Here is a 16,779-nt window from a genome sequence, read left to right on the forward strand (position 1 = left end):
GCAAGATCATATTTGACATGGGCTTTCTTAAAACAAAGCTCTTGAATTAAATGGGATGCCATAGAGAATGCTATGGGCTTTATGTAGCAGCTAAAATTATTCTGGCAATGGAAAAACCAGTGCCTATCTTTTCTTACTGAAGGCTGTGTTTCAGTTGTGCAGTTATTTTGGAAAAATAGCTTTCCTTGCTTTTGTCGTATTTTTTTTAGAGAAAGTCTGTTTCTTTTATTGTAAAATCGATATTTTTTCTTTTTCTTTTGTTCTGTTTGTTGGTTGGAATAGTTTGTTTTTGTCATCTCATATGCATTCCTTCCACTAGTAATTGCCAAAACAGTAAAACTAAATGGATTAATGTTAAACTAAGCATCTTCCTCTCTCTGCCCCTGTAATATATTAGCAACACCAGGTAAAAAATTTCATTGTCATCATCAGTGGCAGCTCTAGCAAGATTGCTTATGCACATGTTATCTAGATAACCAATCACTGACCTCTGGGCTAAAACCCTTTAAGATTCTTTATTTTATGTCCTCATAGGCATATAAGAGGGAGAGACATTCAATGCTACTACTTATAAATCAATGAAACTAAGGTTTGATTTTCATGACTTTTTAAGAATCACAAAGTCAAACTCCCATGATTTGAGTCTAGCATGAGATACCTAATCAATTGTGTTAATTTTAGCAATCAGATTAAACAATAAACAACAGAAATCAGAATGCAATGAAGAACAAACACAAAACACACAGATACCCTGGGAAAACCTCCCTCTTGGAAGTGAAAAACCTAGCTACTAATCTCAGATCTTTATTGGGCAACACCAATTTAATTTACAATGAGCTTCACTCTTTAACATCAACCTAATCACAGTTATACTTCTAACCTAGGGCATGCTGAAATGATGAACTTATCTGCAATACAAAGGTTGTTGTCCCAGGGATGAAGTTTGCTGATTCTAGAATGGTGTTCACAGCCTTCAAGAATAGTTCGCTGATCTTCAAATGATGACTGCTGCCACTTGAAACCAGTTCGCAGTCACTCAGTGGTGTTCGCTGTCTTCTAGATGATGGTTGCTGTCTTCAAGAAGAATTCGCTGATCTCTTAGAAGGATTCGCTGAATACTTAGATGACTTGCAGATTAGAGAAGTAATTTGCTTGAGTGTTTTTCGTGTCATACAATGATTGATAGCCTTGTATATATAGGAGACTTAGCCTTTTAATTCTCCCAAGTTGGCTTGCATGAAGAACATATTTAATTACAATTCAATGCTTTAAGGTTGGCGCCAAAACTGAAATAGCCCTCACGGTACAAGTGATTTTAATATAGGTCAGCTCCAACACGTTTTAATACAAGTTACATTCAATAGGTCTTGTCCTATCCACAAGTTACATTATATAGGTCTTGCCCTATCCACAAGTTACATTATATAGGTCTTGCCCAATATTCATAGCAAGCTATAATTACATGTAATCCGAACTTAGCTATAATTTCAACACTCCCTCTTAGCTAGGGAGGATTCTAGCCAAATAACAAATCATCATGGACCTTTCCATGATATCCATCTTACATTGCCCACAAAGGATGGATTCAAAACTTTATTAGGCACACCTACAAGAAATGAATACACACAAATATCTAAATACACATCATGAACTTCTTTCATGATATCCATCTTGCATTGCCCGCAGAGGGTGAGAAGAGTTTTACACCTCAAAACTTCTCTACTGAGAAGAATAACCTGCCAGGTTCCACCTTGCATTGCCCGCAGAGGGTGGAGGAGGTCTTTCACCTCAATCTTCTCCCAGAGAAGGATCCAATGTCACCTTGCATTGCCCGCAGAGGGTGACTCCAACTTGCATTGCCCACAGAGGGTGGACGATGCAACTTAATGCATCACTAGGACTGAGATTCCCTCTCAGCCAAAGCTGTGTTCTCCGCAACTCCACGTCTCTCTCTGAAGTACACAAACTTCACTCGAGCAAGAGGCTTGGTGAGAACAACTGCAATAGTGCTGACATATTTCAGCTGAATTGCACTTTTCTGTATCATATCACAAATGTAGTGATAATGAGATTCCACATATTTTGACCTATCATAAAACACAAGATTAACAAACATCTTAATACAATTCTGATTGTCACAATTAATGACTGTGGGTTCCCAAGGTTGCCCAAACAACCTAGCAAGAAGCTTTGTGAAGCCACATTGCTTCACACTTGATGCAATGTACTCAGCTTCTGCTGTACTCAATGCAATTGAGGACTGATACCTACTGGCACAAGAGATCACAGCTGAACCCAACCTAAAACAGATTCCTAAAGTGTCCTTCCTATCACTAATACATTCTTCCCAATCAGAATCAAAGTAGTCTTCCAAGGAAATGATAGTGTTGATTGGATACTTCAGCCCGTAGACAACTGTTTCTTGCAAATATCTCAGGATATCCTTGGTTGCAACAAGATGAACATGCTTTGGTTTGTTCATAAACTGGCTAATAACAAATGAATCAAGGATCCAATCAACTGTCTGTACTCTGATGGATCTGCAAAAATGAACTCAATTTCTTCAAGTTAGTTTCCATAGTGTTGTGCATTGCACACACTCCCTGTCGCCGACTGTACTCAATGCAATTGAGGACTGATACCTACTGGCACAAGAGATCACGGCTGAACCCAACCTAAAACAGATTCCTAAAGTGTCCTTCCTATCACTAATACATTCTTCCCAATCAGAATCAAAGTAGTCTTCCAAGGAAATGATAGTGTTGATTGGATACTTCAGCCCGTAGACAACTGTTTCTTGCAAATATCTCAGGATATCCTTGTTTGCAACAAGATGAACATGCTTTGGTTGTTCATAAACTGGCTAATAACAAATGAATCAAGGATCCAATCAACTGTCTGTACTCTGATGGATCTGCAAAAATGAACTCAATTTCTTCAAGTTAGTTTCCATAGTGTTGTGCATTGCACACACTCCCTGTCGCCGACAGGGTCCCCCTATTTCATTTCCAGCCTTCGTCCTGCTGAGTTTCGAGTTTGAATTTTTATCCGCCATTTTGGGATCCAACAAGTAGTAGTGAAGCAATGAGCTTTATAGCCATTAGGAGAAAGGGTGTGTTTGAGTTTTAAGTCACGTCGGCCAAGGGTCATGGTGCAGAGTCTCGTGATCAGAACGATCAAAATCAATCCAAGAGAGACTAGTTTTAGCAGAAGCCTGAAAATTGGCTAAATAGGCAAGGGTGTCAGTTGTCCCGGGGTTTGCAAAATCGCTTTAAAGGCCAAATTTGGTTTCAAGATCAAGCTTTTCAAAAGGGCCTTCTAGCCCGAAATTGCAAGCATAAAGGGCATTCTACTTTCTAAGATTTCAAACTCCATTTTGTCCCGAAAATTGCATGATAAAGTGAAAACGTTAAGTCCTAAAAACTTTTCAAAAAGGCCTCATGGGCGGAAAATCGCTAAATGTGGAAAAGGCGTTATTTGTTTTAAGTTGGCAAAAGTGGATTCTAGCCCGAAATTGGGCAAAGCAAGTGAAAACGTTAAGTCCTAAAAACTTTTCAAAAAGGCCTCATGGGCCGAAAATCGCTAAATGTGGAAAAGGCGTTATTTGTTTTAAGTTGGCAAAAGTGGATTCTAGCCTGAAATTGGGCAAAGCAAGTGAAAACGTTAAATCTTAAAAACTTTTCAAAAAGGCCTCATGGACCGAAAATCGCCTAAACAAAGAGTTAAAACATCTAAGAAACTTTTCAAAAGTGCTTCCTGGGCCGAAAATGGCGAAGTTGGCAAAAGTAACGCCCAGCCCGAAATTGGGCAAACATTGAAATCGCGCAAGGTATAAGTGAAGGCGTAAGAAGTAAACCTTTTCGAAAAATGTCTTTTGGCCGAAAAACTTGACATAACAAGTAAGAAGCATAACTTTGCAAAAGGAAGGCGTTTTCAAAGTTTGCAAAACTCTCTTTTGTCCCGAAAATTGCTAAAGAGAGTGAAAATCGCGATAAATAGGAAGGCGTTTTCAAAGTTTGCAAAACTCTCTTTTGTCCTGAAAATAGCCAAAGAGAGTGAAAATCACGATAAATAGGAAGGCATTTTCAAAGTTTGCAAAACTCTCTTTTGCCCCGAAAATCGCCAAAGAGAGTGAAAATCGCGATAAATAGGAAGGCGTTAGATTTTATAAATTTGCAAATAGACCTCCTAACCCGAAAATGGGCAAGCATTGATGAAGTTGGAAATCGTGTGAAGGGCGATTTAATGTTTGCATTTGTCTTTAGGCTCGAAATTGGTCAGGCAAAGTTAAATCACAGATAAGGGAGTTGGGCGTAAGCTTTCCAATGTTTGCATCGCCTCTTTTCAGTCCGAAAATCACAGATAAGGGAGTTGGGCGTAAGCTTTCCAATGTTTGCATCTCTTTTTAGTCTGAAAATCGCCAAACATCATGAAATCAGAAGTAGGGAGTTTTTCTAATTTGAAGTTCGCAAAACCCTCCCTGTACTGAAAACGTGAAGTAAGGTAAGGCGTTTAGTTTAAAGGGCTTTGCCAAGCACCTCTCCCAGCTAGAAATCGCGTGGGGAAGAGGCATTAGACCCGCGCAATTTACAAAGTCCCTCCGTAGTCCAAAAATCGCAAGGAAGGCATTTTCAAAGTTTACAAAAGAGCCTTGCAGGCCGAACTTGCACAAATCTTTTCTAAGCCGAAGTTTGGAGAGATCGCAGGATAAACACCTTGTAAACCAGGTATGACTCGTTTTGTCTCCTCTAAAGTCATTAAATAAATGCAAAACAGGTCACTATGCTTAAATGGTTAATGGAAAATTAATCAGATGAAATTTTGTAGATCACAATTCTCTTTTGAAAGGTATTAAGCAAAGCATTAAACATAGCGTAAAGGCAAAGCAAAAAATTCAGACAGGAAAATTTTGAACATTTTGGAAAAGTTGAACTTAGGCAAAACTTTTCTGGCAATTGTTAAAAGACCCAAACCCTTAGCTGCAAGAATGAGCATTTGTCCGCACCATCATAGTTAGTCGGAGGTGGCACCTTTTGAAGATCGCTCCAATAAACAGATTTAAACAATCCAGCCTAATTTCCTATTTCATAGCATTTTGCTTCTAGATAAGCAGACACTTTTACTAAAGCATCATACTTTCTTCAAATTTCAGTTTTCCCATTGATCCTTGTGTGCTAACATCATCCTCTATTTTGACTAACCTGTTCACTTCCCTCATCTCGTCTCGTAATCTGCATCCAGTTGTGCAGGATAAATGCCTAAATCGGCTGTAGAATCCTCAAATACACCTAGTGCAATCGAAACATCTCGGGTCTCTAAATTTGACATTCCCCGCAAAGGGGAGAAGATGAAGTACCAGTACCAAAGAGGAGTGAGGGAGTCAAAAGTCCAGAGCATATGGGAGAACATAGGAGATACTGATTTGGGCCACATAGACATTCAGGATTTTAGGTACAGGGTATATTCTCCTAATGCCTATGGCAAGCCTAGGAAGATGATGGAAAGTGGTATCGCTCAGGCAACAGGTTTCCCTCCATCCGTGCAAAATTAGGAGCTAGTAGTTGAGGCTGCCCGACATTATCAGCCAGAGACCAGATTAGTGGTTCTAGAAAATATGGTGCTAGCTCATTTCACACCTGAAACCATTGACAAAGCATTTGACATCCCGTTTCCCGATAATCCCATTGCTACAACTATAGATGAAGCACAAGATGCTTACGACATGAACCCTGCTAAATGCATGACATTGATAAACGAAGAATGGTATAAGGAGAGGAGGCCTCCGAGTATTAGGATCAGTGAAAAGACCCCTAGAAGTGACTTTCATAACGAGCAAGGTGATATGGTCACCTTACTCAGCCGAGTTATGGGACTCCCTCAATCTAACTGTTTTGAAGAGTGGATGTTCTACTTTACGGAGTAGGCCTTTGCCGAGAAATCCAAGTTCGAATGGGCTCAGATCAAAAGTGATAATATCCATACACAGCTGGTCGAACTTGAGGAAAAGAAGTACTTTACCATGACCTCCTACCTGATTTACATGTTTGCCCGACACCAGACGCTGACAGGGTTAATCAAGAAGGGTGAAATCAGGAACGGCCCAAATCAAGTCAAGGTGTATGAATGCTATCCTCAACTGCATTACTATGACATAGCTCAAAGAGAAAAGAACAACGCTGCTTATGCAATTGGTCAATATGAGCATGTCAATGACACCTTTACAATGCGCCTAGTCAGGTTGATGCAGGGGGGATTGCACATAAGGCTCTTAGAGAAGGCTACCATTTTGGTACAAAAGTATGACACATGGTTTATTCAATTCCCTAGGTTCACCTATATTAGAATAGCCGGCTTTGAGGGAGCACCATTATGATTTCCACGCTATCCGACAGACAAAATAGTCCTTATGGAAGTCGCAAGGCAGGCACATCCAACGGGCAACTTACTCAGAGAAAAGAAACAGTCCGGATTCACCTTCTCTATGATTTTGGGTACCCTCCATGTGCATTTCAAAAATTCAGTACAAGCTAATGAGTCACTTGTTGAATTAGCATCTTATGGCCTACAGGAACATTTCCCAAGGAAGTGTTTCGATCATGACAATTTGGCAAAAAGAGCCTATGGCAGGCGCTACAAAGCAAAGGCATCAATTGAGGACTATTGGAGCAATTGTTCCGATGACTATGAGGTCTGACGGCGTGAGTATTCGAGGCTAAGTGTGCAGCAAATGCAGCTTTATGAGTACCGTTGGGTCCCAGATCAGGTGACAGATTCTGGCAATTGCTTGCACGTCCAAGAGTTTGAGGCAGTAAAATACCTCTTGCCGGGCATTGATTGGTCTCAAGATCTGATTACTGATTTTGAGGCAGTTATGGCAGCTCCAGGAAAATATACCGATCACTGGTTATCCTAGCAGATTGAGAAACTAACCCATGAAGGAATTCAATTTACATACCATATGATGGGCAGTCTCGATTCCCAGTCTTCGGAAGATGAGGGAACCTCAAGTGCATCGAAAAAAGAGATTGAGAAACCCAAAAAGAAGAGGAAGAAAGCCAGAGCTAATAGAGGGACTTGAGCATCAAAAAGAACTAGAAGGGAAAAGATCCCTATTAGAAGGCCAGAAGTTAGTTCTTCATCCAAAGACCCCAGTTCGGAGGATGATGTAGTTGAACTTGACTATATACCTGCTCCGCCTTCCAAGAGTGATGTTGATGCATTCGAGGATAATAATCCTCCAGCACAAGGTGAGCCAGATGCAGAGGTCGGGATCATTGGTTCTAATGAACCTGGAAATCAAGTTGAGGAAGGAGAAATTGCGCCTAATCAAGAGGCTGGTAAGCATGAGCTCACCCAGGGGAGTCGACATGAATTACAATTGAATAGCACCGGCAAAGATGACACCACCATCAAAGGAGAACGAAAGGGGGATGAGACCCACGAGCCCGACAGAACTGAAGAGCAACCATCACAAGGGGATACCCGACAGTTGTTCAGTGAGGTAGGGGAGAACTCAGCTATGAGTAAAGGACTGGATACTACATTTTCTTCCTTCTATGACAGATCAATTGCAGATAGGTAGTGAGCCAGTTGAATCCTCTAAGGAGCAAAGTGGGAATTTGGCCGTAACATCCAGACAGACCATCCCTCAAGACTGGCTAATTGCTCGTGCACAGCGGAAAGCAACCGTCAAGCCGCCTATGAACTTGGAGAATATCTTCTCTCGCATAGGTAAACAAAGTCCAAAGGAAAGAAAAAGCCCAAGACCTACTCCCGGATCACCAAGGATGAGTAGAGGAACCGCACCATCCATATCGCTACCCCACCTGTCGATAAGCCAGAAGATCAAATTGCATTGGCCAATTATAGCATTACAACCATCCCGATAGGACGAGCCACCAAAGAGCAAGAATATGTACCAAATGACTACTGAGAGAAATATGTACCGAAGTCGTGCTGAGCAGGATGAGGGATATATTGATCACCTGCTAAAACCATTGCAACATACCCCTGAATCCCATTTCCCCCCATTGGCATTGGCACAAAGGACTACAACAGAGTTCGAAGGAGTACGTGATACTGCCAAAGCTGTCAAGGAATGGATTCGAGACATTAAGGAAAAGGGAGAGTAGATCATTGAAGATGTAAAGGAAATGGCCCACCACCGAGAGACCATTCTTGTCAAATTGTTCGAGGTAAAGGAGTGTTTCAGGGTCCATGAGATGGTTGGTACAATTCTTCCCCTCATGAGGGCTCTTTTTTGGACCCACATGCAGATTCCCACATTGTCCGCTATTCTGGATCCTTATGACATCAGCGGTTTTAAAGAATGGTACTAGACTGCCAACATGAAGAGTGACACAAAAGACACCATTAATAAAGAGCAGGAGGAATGCGAGGAAATTTTGAAAAACATGAGGGATCTTGGTGGAAAGATCCTCTGATCAATGGTTCTGAGTTGGAAAAATAGTTTGTCCGATGATCAAGTACAACTAGATTGGGAGGATAGATTGAGAATTGATAAGGTCGCATACTCCATGGAGGACTATTGATGTGTCTTTTGTACACGACCAAACACATAATAAAATACCTAAAGGTACCTTATCCTCTCTTGAACAAAGTTTCTCGACTGCTAAAGATCTCGCCGAAGGATCAGTCGGAGTAACTCCAAGGTTCTGATATGTAGGTTCTCTATGTGTGGATAAGCTCTTTGCGGTACGATGTGATTTTGCTCAAATCACAAGGGGACTTACTTTCGACGACCTGAACGTCTGATTTGCTTTGGATATTACTGGAACGTGGAATTTCACTGGCCATTGATTTTGAAAAAAAGGAAAAAGGATAAGGGTTGGAACGCGATCTATTTCTAACACTAAGAACGTAAGAGCAATGAATGACCTTTGATGAAATTCTAACTAAGTCTTGCTTTGACATCCTAGGATCATCTCCACAAGGTTAGTGTGATCTTCTGAGGAAAGCTTTATGATGTTTAGATCACCGCTACCAACATGGACACCGTCAGGTTGATCCATATCAATGAAGAAGCGATAATTGAAGTTAAGCTTAAGCTGAATGATTCCAGTTGACTACAAAAGGCAAGTCTGCAATCAACAAACCACTAGTAGTATGGATATACGAATTTCACCATTGGTCATACAAATTTCTTCCATTCACCTAATAACATGAAATCAAATTTGAGAAGTATAGAGACCATGCAAATTGTTGAATCGACACATAGAATTCACCATTTCTTCAATGAAGTTTACAAGTCTTTTGCAACAATGTCTTGGCAACAATCTTTGCCTTCTCTTTCTACTCTACTCTAAAATGCTACGAATTATTGACTATTCTCTCTAACTATTTCCTATTCTCTGACTATTAACTATTAGCTAACTATTAACTATTAGCTTTTATAAATGAGGAGCTAGGGCTTTATATACAGAACCCCTTACAAACAGACGGCTTTTATTGTCTTAGAATCAATGGCTAGGATTACAAGATAGAAACCTTAATTAGGGTTTGTTACAACAAACTTCCTCTAGCCAATGAGAAAATTACATTCCAAGAGTGAGGACCAATAGGAAGCATGGGTAGGTAGACCAAAGTTTGTGCCGCCTCCAATAGATTAGAAACGTCGAATCTGGTCCTGCTGAGGTGGACCAATCCGACCGGAGGAATGATGACTGGGATGCTACCTTGCCTAATGCTTGTGACTTGGTTGATCCTCCTCTGTCTTTGATATGATGAATGATGTACTTCCTTTGCTTGACCAAGCTTCCTTATTGTCAAGTCTTCCTTCTCTAGTAGCATATCTCGCCCTAAAGTGCTGGCAAAGCCTTTCTTTGTCATCTTGTGGTAGAATGAGGTCTTGAGGCTAACTTGAACTCCTTGAACACCCCTAGTCTTCCAACGCTTCAAAGCACCTTGAGTCCTCCCTTGTTGCATGTGGAACGTCCTTGATGATGATGGACTGGAAGAGGTCGTCCTTACCCTGGCCTGGTCTTCTTCCATTTGCAAAACCAACCAAAAGGTGATTAAGGACACATAATGAATTCATTCTAACTAACATAGCATTTTCTACCTTAAATCATCAACAAGAAGACATCAAAATGAAGCTTGCTCAAAATCCTCTCCAGGGACAGGTCCTATTAGAATTTCGCTCAGGACCCTTTGGAAGGTTCAGGAGCGAATTTTGACAAAGTTGCTCAATTAGACCTCATTTTCAACATTACTTCACCAAGATCAAGTCATTCACCTCCAAAATTGCCAAGGAATAGGTTTTGCTCAAGGACCTAGGCAAAATTTAGACCACTTAGGAATTTCGCCCTGGACCCTTTAGAAGGGTCAGGAGCGAAATTTGCATTCTTGGCTCAAATTCTTCTTACTTTGTGACCATACTTGCTCAGATACATGTCTAAGGATGCCCTTAATCTCAACCAGCACCAAGTTTGATACAAAATTGGAGCAAAATGGAGTTTTTTAAGGATTTCGCTCTGGACCCTTTGGAAGGGTCAAGAGCGAAATCTGCATTTTAGGACAAATTCCATCATGTCTCTACTCCAAAATGCCTTCCAAGGCAAGCATACGCTATCCTTCTCTTAACCAAAGCCTAAGAATCCACAACTTGACCTTCATTATGAGCAAATTAGGTGAAATTGAGAATTTCGCTCTGGACCCGTTGGAAGGGTCAGGAGCGAAATTCTTGACTTGCTTGTTTTCCTTCACCAAGGTCTACTCTTTTCACATTTCATACATGGACTTTTATCTTTGAATCCCTCTCTCAACATGACAAAACTTGCTTGACCCTCAAAATGGCTAGAAAGGAGAATTTCACTAAGAATCATGGCCAGGGACAGGACCTATTTAGGATTTCGCTCTGGACCCTTTGGAAGGGTCAAGAGCGAAATTCTAATTTAAGCTCAAAATCTTGATCATTGGTGGCCACAATCAATTCTAGGGCATGCCTAGGGGTTTTTCCAAGCTCAATCTACCTTGATCCACACTTAGCTTGACACAAAAATGAAAGGAAAAGGTGGATTTTAGGAATTTCGCTCTAGACCCTTTGGAAGGGTCAGGAGCGAAATTCACCTTCTTGAGCTTATTTCATCATTTTTTCAACTCAATTTACCTCAAAAGGGCAAGGACATATCAATCTATTCCTATCCAGGCAAAAAAAACCAAAAATTTGACTTGTTTTGAAGGGGAAATAGGTGTTCTTAGGAATTTTGCTCTGGACCCTTTGGAAGGGTCAGGAGTGAAATCCTAGTTTTTGCTCAATTCCTTCACATTTGTTGATTACTAGCAACTCAAAGTCATGCCTAAGGATATCCCCAATCTCAATTCACCCTAACCCACACTTGTCTTGGCATAAAATTGAGAGAAAAGAGAGGTTTTGGGGAATTTCGCTCTGGACCCTTTGGAAGGGTCAGGAGCTAAATCCTCACTCTAGGCTTGAATCTTTATCTTTTCAACTCCAATCTTCTTTGTAAGGCAAAAATGCATCACTCTATGCCCAAGGAACAAGGTTGGCAGCCTAAGCAAGGAAACAAATGAGGTTTATGAAGAATTTCGCTCTGGACCCTTTGGAAGGGTCAAGAGCAAAATTCACAATCTAGGACAAAATCCCCACCTTTTAATGTTTTCAATCACTTCCCCAAGGCAAGAACATATCAACCTACCTTCCAACATGCCTTAGACACTACGAACTCAGCCAAAACAAGGAAGAAAATGAGGTCTATGGGGATTTTTGCTTTGGACCCTTTGGAAGGGTCAGGAGCGAAATCCACATTCTTGGTTGGTTTTCCACTTCATTCATCCAATTCTCCTTCAAACTTGATCAAATTCAAGCTCCTTTCTCCACATTTAAGTGAATCCACCATCAAACTAGCTCAAGAAAAGGTCGTTTTCATCATTTTAGGCAAGATAGGGGGTCAAACTGAGGATTTCACTCTGGACCTAGGCCAAGGACAGGACCTATAGAGAATTTCGCTCTGGACCCTTTGGAAGGGTCATTAGCAAAATTCTCCTTTTAGGTTGATTTCTACCACTTCATCGCCTCAAACCTCTTCTCAAAGGCAAATATGCATCAAAGCCTCCTCAACCATGCCTCAAAAATCCAAAACTTGGCCATATCAAAGAGCAAAATAGAGGAAAAGTGAATTTCGCTCTGGACCCTTTGGAAGGGTCAGGAGCGAAATTCTCATTTTAGGCTCATTTTCACCTTTTTCCTCCCTTCTTTGGCTTGGATATAACTTATTAGGCTAGGCCTCTCCTGATCATCCTCCAGTCCAAGTTAGCATTCACTTCAAGGTTTTGTGAAGAAAGAAGGGTCTCATATGAATTTTGCTCTGAACCCTTTGGAATGGTCAGGAGTGAAATTCCTCCTTATGCTCAAATCCTGACTTCATTTTCATATTTCTTCACTCCAAATAAGTGTTTTGCCCTCAATAATGCTTGGGAATGAGTTAATTCTAAGTTTGGATCAAAGTAGAATGTCCTATAGAGGAATTCGCTCTGGACCCTTTGGAAGGGTTAGGAGCGAAATTGAAATTCACTTTGGTCTCTCCGTCAGGATTCATATATGGAATATAACATTTACGTTATATTCCATATATACTGTCAGGATGTTTGAGAGTGGTTTCGGACCTCCAGGAGTTATAATACAAAATCTAGTTTTTGAAGGATTCTTCAATTTTCCAGGCTTAGTCAAATTTCAAGATCGGGATGACATTCCAGACAGCCAAATTTCAGGACATTTGAAGATCAGGATGACATTCCAAACTTCATCACTCACCAATTTGACCTAACTCAGATCTTCAAAGACGATATTCACTCACCAAGCTTCATTGAGCTCCTTAAACTCAAACAAGACACTATTAGCAACAAGAGCAAAACTAGGCCTAAGGGAGACTTTCAAAGAAACCCTAACCTAGAGCACCTACTGACTCTCCCTGGCTCAAGCAGAGCCTACCATCCTAGTGATCCCTCTGGCAACACTCAGCATGCAAAGGCTGATAGACAAAACCCCAAAAGACTTATAAAAACAAACCCCAGAAAGCAAAAAGTAGGGGTCCCCATTTGCAATGGGGCGATGTGTGAATACATCACAACAAGGACCTAGAGTTTGCCAGTGGGTTGCATTCGGACATATTAAGTTTTGAGGCTCATCAGTTCGACTAGAAGGATGGGTTAAAGCATGTAGATCGCCACTTGGAGGGTATGCAATATAAAATACTCCATCCTCCCATGCCCCAAAGCATGATGTTGTTCCAGCTATGCATCAGATTTCAAGAATATGTCTAGGCAGAGCGTACAGCAGGTCGGGACATTTGGAAGGAGTATTTGCACAACAAGGATGAATTTTTGGAAAAAGGGTCTACAGCAGAAAAGGAGAAAGTGCTTTCATAAAGTGCAAGTTTCTTTTAAAAATCTTTAAAAGCACTTTTTAGGCATAAAGTTCATTTCTAAACTGCCAAAACAGTTGTAAATCTTGAGCTCCGTGCATGTGCACTTTTTGGAGCAGCTTTTTGGGGTAGTTATTAATCACCTTTTTGGTAGTTATTGTTTCTCCTTTTGTTGTTGCTGATATTTTGCCTCCCATTTATGGGTATGGGCAGTTTTGGTAGAGGATGAATCTGGCCCTCTTGTTTAAGTTTAATCTTGGCCATTCATCCGTTTTTGGAATTCTATATAAAGGAATCAGTTCCTCTTTGTAAAAAGGAGAAAAAACAAAGATTGTTGCAAAAACTCTGGCGAAATATATACAGGATTTAATGGAAGTTAAAGTTGTGTTTGTTCTACTATGAGTGCATGGTCCTCTTCTCCATTTATTTCATATTTCTGCAATTGTATTTAATTTTAGACAATTATTTATCCATATATTTGATAGAAAATCTTGGTTCATACCATTAGGAAATAGTTGATTATTGTTTCCTTTGCATGGTTAGTCTGAACCCCTTTTGTGCTAAGTTTGGTTATTAGATTTGGATAATTAGGTGTAAGAGTCTATAATTCATATCTAAATAGCTTGAAAATTCGAAATCCTTAGATGATTGCACTGGTTTTTACCTAGTTGTGTTGATTGGCTGGCAAAGTAATTTCTAGTTATATTAAGACTTCTGTCTATGTGTTGAAATATGTTGTCTTAGTTAGAATTAGTTAGCTGTTCTTATTCACTCTTTATCCCTCTCCTTTTTTCCTTTTTCATTAAAGAAACCATCCAGTCAAGCTGAAATAACATCAATTAGAAGCAAAATTAGATGATACAGGACTGTAAACTCTAGGGAACCTGTATGAAACTATTGTGCGTTGCACACACTCCCTGTCGCCGACAGGGTCCCCCTTCCTGTTTTGAGCCTTTCGTCTTTGCCCTGCTGAGTTTCGCGCAGCGTGTCTCGCGTCTTTTTGAGCGAGTCTGCGACTGGTCCGTAAAGTGATGATGTCAAGGAAATGAGCCGATGAATCCATCCGGCTAGTCTAGCCCTCGGGTGCGAATGTCGAGAGTTTGTTCGAAATTTTGAAAATCGCCTTGGATAGGCGTAAGGTGATGGAAATTGGCGAGGCCCACCAAGCAAGAGCAGTATGTCTAAAGGTCGCACGAGGACCAAAGTCGTCGTTTTTTCACACGAAGAGCTATGAAGTAGATTGTGTAAGGTTTGTCTCCGTGATGTTTGTGGGATTGGAGTAAAGGATGATTTTCGCCTGCTGATGAAGGATCGAATTTCCTGACCAAAATGCCAAGGCTGCGAAACTTGCCCGAATGCCTTGAAATTCTGAAACCTTTGAAATCCAAATTTGTAGAATCTAGCGAAAACTGGTTTGAGGTCTGAATTTTTACGTAAGTTTTCAAAATTGCCTTATGGGCCAAATTTCGGACCCAGGGGCCAAAAGGGTTAAAATTTCACAAGGTTTAAAAGGTTGCTAAAATCGCCCAGGGGGCCAAATTTCGGACCCTGGGGCGAAAATTTCGAAATTCAAAATCTATTATTTGGTCTGAAATTCACTTGAAATGCTCAAATTCGAACCTTGGAATGAAAACTAGAGAATGTAAAATGCTTTTAAATGTTGCAAAAGGTGGCCCCAAGTCCGAAAAACACTTAAGCGTCCATTTTCGGACCCTGGGGCGAAAACTGGAAAATGTGAAATAAGGCGAAAATTGCAAAAAGCTCCTCCAGGTCTGAAATTCACTTTAAACCCCAAATTCGGACCTTAGCTCCGAAATTTCAAAATATGACACATTGCAAAAGGTGCTGAGAGCTCCGAAATTTGCCAAAGGATGGTTTAGGTCCGAAAATCACTTAAAGTCCTCATTTTCGGACCCTGGGGCGAAAATGTAAAAAAAAACATGAAATCTTGCAAAAGGACCCTCTAGGTCCGAAATTTGCCTTAAGTCCTCATTTTCGGACCATGGGGCGAAAATTTGAAAAATATGAAAAGAGTTGAAAGTTGCAAAACGCTCCTCCAGGTCCGAAGTTCGCTTTATAACCCCAAATTCGGACCCTTGCTCTAAAATTTCAAAGTGCATCGATTTTGCATAATACGTCTTTTGGTCCAAAATTCACATTAAGTCCTCAAAATTGGACCTTGGAGCCGAAAGTAAAAGGCGATGAAATTAGCGAAAACATCCAATAGCCCCGAGATTTGCAAAATCATTCCCTAGGTCCGAAATTTCGATAAATACAAAATGCTGAGAACTCTGAAGTTTGTCTCAAAATCGCAAAATACACTTCAAAACGCCCAAAGCTCCAGCGGGTTAAAATCGCGAACTCTCCAAATCACAAAAGGTGTTAAAGCTCCGAAGTTCGAAGGGGCGAAAGCATGCGAATATAGGCGTTTAGGTCCAAAGTTTTGAAAATTCACAAAGCATGCTAAGTGCTCCGAAAGTCTCCAGTTCGAAAAACCCCAAGACCTCTGAAATTCGCCAAAGGGTTGCAAATCTCCAAGCTCGCAAGAGACGTTATTGACTCTGAAGTTTGCCCTTGGGATTGAATAAAAGCCAAAATTAAATTTTGAAGGGCCTCCGCATTCGCCAAAAGGTCCGAAGTTGAAAGATGAAATCATTTGAAATTTTAAAGTCCTCCACTTCTCCGAAATCGCTGCGCACAGGCCCAGATTTGGAAATTCAAAATTTGTAAAACCCCCTCCATGCTGCTGCATTTCATGCAAAGGAGACCACGTCAGATTTGAAAGGGAGACAGAGCCAATTTCGCGTAAATCGCATTCAAGGTAAAGCGCTGCATTAACTTTTCCAGATCATTCAAATTCAAATTGCCAATTACCCAGGGTAAAAACAAACCATTTAAAATGATAAATTCTCCTTCGTCCAACAACTGCGAAAAATTTAAATCAAGGAGATAACTGTTGGAATTCGAAACTTTGCAGAATCGTCCATTCGTCTTCACGCGGCAAGGCTGGGCAATCTCTCGCCATCCACGCTCATCAGGTAGGTACGCTTTGTCTCGTATGATCATCTGAAATACTTATAAATCGAATAGACAAATGAGTGAAATTTGATCAAAATGCTTGAATTTTTTGAAATTTGCATCTCTTTCGCTTGTAAAACGTTGTTCAAAGTAGTCAAAATTTAGAATTCACTCCTAAGGTTTAACCAAAAATTGCATTTTGAAACTTAGGAGAACTTTTCATGCTTTGTCTCTATTGAAAATTAATTCAAAATCCAGAAAGCGTTAAGTATAAATTCGCAATCAAAAATCTTCATGAATGCTGTGGTTAAAATTGATTAAGCCCTTTTAGGTAGAAATGTCACTTAATGTCCAATCT

At 40.5% G+C, this 16,779-nt stretch overlaps 1 protein-coding gene across 5 annotated transcripts in view; it reads right to left on the reverse strand.

Moving 5' to 3' along the window:
• LOC131035216 (uncharacterized) overlaps nucleotides 1-16,779 on the reverse strand; it is a 324,651-nt gene that overhangs the window by 147,998 nt on the left and 159,874 nt on the right. The gene's annotated exons all lie outside the window — the stretch shown is intronic.

The sequence above is a fragment of the Cryptomeria japonica genome, chromosome 5, assembly GCF_030272615.1.
Source record: "Cryptomeria japonica chromosome 5, Sugi_1.0, whole genome shotgun sequence".
Lineage (NCBI taxonomy): Eukaryota > Viridiplantae > Streptophyta > Pinopsida > Cupressales > Cupressaceae > Cryptomeria > Cryptomeria japonica.